This window comes from Pteropus medius, unplaced genomic scaffold, assembly GCF_902729225.1.
Source record: "Pteropus medius unplaced genomic scaffold, Ma_sr-lr_union100, whole genome shotgun sequence".
Taxonomy (NCBI): Eukaryota; Metazoa; Chordata; class Mammalia; order Chiroptera; family Pteropodidae; genus Pteropus; species Pteropus medius.
This window is the reverse complement of record NW_024354498.1, coordinates 3981725-3984385: the sequence shown is the minus strand read 5'-3', so window position 1 is coordinate 3984385 and position 2661 is coordinate 3981725. Positions and strand designations below refer to the sequence as shown.

Below are 2661 nucleotides of genomic sequence, written 5' to 3'. Positions count from 1 at the left end.
TCCCAGCTTTATCAAGATATAATCAACACATAACATTCTGTGAGTTTAATATGTACAATATGTTGATCTGATATATTTATATATTACAAAATTATTACCACCATAGCACGAGCTATCACCTTCTTCCGGTTGCATAGCAGAATTGGTATTTTCACAAGATCCCCTAGTGATTGGTATGTACCTTAATATTTAAGAAACACTGTTTAGATACTTTTATATATTATCTTTCTATTCCATATTTTAAAAATTGATTTAGGAGAGTATTGACCCCTTACGCTGAATATATTTTTCCCTAAAAATCAATTTTATTTTATGTTTATTTTTTTTATGCCTACAGCACCTGGTCTTCCTAGGTTGTCTCCCATCCAAGTACTAACCAGGCCCAACCCTACCTAGCTTCCAGGATCAGACGAGATCAGGCATGTTCAGGATAGCATGGCCGTAGACTCAAAATCAATTTTAAAAACCCTGAAATATTAATGCCTTCCATTTGCCCTCATTTTGAGGGAATAGTTTTCCCCACATTTTCCCCCTTGATTTTCTCATTTTTAGTCATACTTTTTATTCATCATTCCAGAAAGAGATTCTGTGAAATAAGGGACGTAAGACTGTTCCTCAGAGCCCTAGGGGACTATGTGTAAAGCCATTGGTCACACCCCTTATGAAACAACTAACTTCTCATTGTCAATGAGAAGTCTTTTGTGTCCTCAGGATGGCTTTTGCACACAGAAAATATTATTCCGAGGCTAATTTGGTTCTTGGAAATAACATTTGATTCAAATTAAATTAACAAATTAAAAAACTTAAAAAGTCTTTCTTTAGCTTTTAAGGTCAATTTACAAATCTTATTTTTTATAAACATAATTGCCTTTTATAAATAATTTACAAGGACTTTAACAATTAATTAATTGAGTTATTTTAAATAATTTTAAACCTGACTTATATATTTAATGTATTTTATTTTCCATTTAAGTACATCAGTTGTTTTCTGACAAACAACTTCCTCAAGAATGTCACTGATTCTAATAAATCTAATAAATTTAACTTCCAAATAAGCTGTCAAATGTTCTAATACTGTTTGCAAACTTGGTAAACTGTCACAAGCCTAAATCAATTGTTTGTGTACACATTTTAAATTAAAAATATAAGATTAATCTGTTAGATAATTAAAATTATCTTAAACATTGTAAGTAAATATAAACAGAATTTTCACATAGAATACAAAAATATTAACCTTATGGGTTTGATTTATTTATCTATCTCTATACTTAATTGTAAATTTTTTTAGGGTTAAAGCAATAGTTTTCAACAGAAGATGATTTTGCCTCCCAGGCACATTTGCCAATGTCCAGAGACATTTTTGGTTTTCACAAATGAGGTAGAAAAGTACTGCTGGCATCTGGTGGGTAGAGATTAGGGATGTTGCTAAACATCTTACAGTGAACAGGATAGACTACCCCATGACAGTGAGTTAGTTATCCAGCACAAAATATCAATAGTGCTGAGGTGGAGAAACCCTGGGTTAAAGGTACTATTTAAAGTGACAACTATGTCATCGCAAGCAGTTCGGGGTTACTCCCCAAGTGAATTTTGGGGTTACCTTCTCAATTAACTAAGATTTGGTCAGAATGTAAGATCTGAAGCTACAGACATTTAGAGTAATCTTTTCTACAACTCAACTGCTTTATGGTGTGCCTCCCCCGCCTCCCACTTTTTTCTCAAAGGGGCTTTCCCAACAGGCAACTCCAAGTTCAGATCCCATAAATGAGATTAGCTTTGCTCTCAGAATCCTCCTAACTTCTAGTCAAGGCTCATCTACTTTTGTTACTTCTTCTACCTTTTTCATCTGATAAGAGTCAAAGAAAATCTGGGACCCTTCAATCCAGATTGCTTCACCATCTGATTGGATTCGCTAAATCTATTTACAGCTTCATTCTTTATGAAATCTTATCCTATCTCAGAGGGCTGAAACACTTAAATGCTTCTTATTGGATTCTGCATATTTGTCAGGTTTACTCTGGCTAGTCAAGTTCTAAACTCATTCTATTGCCAATTATGATGATGAACATATATATTTATGTAAATAAATTAGTAAAATATGCTGTATTAAAGTATTTAATAATCTATAATATATGATATATATAGTACTTATATATATGAATAATATATATTATTGCATGCCTACCATGTGCCAGGCACTGATGTCTTACATTTAATATTGCTCTAGACATAAGAACTATGGTTTAAACTGCTGATAGGTTCTTGTAAATACCTCTTTCCATGCCCTCAAACTAATCAAGGTTGCCCATCCAGTCATTTAGCAAGTATTTATTGAGTACTTATTATGTTCCAGATACTGTGGGAGGTGTTGGGGATGAGTAGTTGATGAGGATAGACATATTCTCCATTTTCATTGACATTACAGTCTAAGGCAGTTTTTAGGATTAAATGAGATAATATATGATAGCCCTTTATACCTCCCAAATCACTGTGCAAACTCTAAATATTCAGGAACTCAGAAGCTATAGCAGATTCAAGAAGGAAAACTGCATCTACAGGGTTTAGAGTCATCTCAGGATTGAATTCTGGAGTTTCTTTCTTCTTTATAACAAAAATTATAAAGTAACTTGGTTATACTGTTATTTAGTGGATGAATAGGGT

General features: G+C 33.0%; 1 pseudogene; it reads right to left on the bottom strand.

Annotated features, from left to right (window-relative positions):
• Positions 1-328: 328 nt before the first annotated feature.
• On the bottom strand, positions 329-447 carry LOC120594321 (uncharacterized; annotated as a pseudogene).
• Positions 448-2661: the final 2214 nt, after the last annotated feature.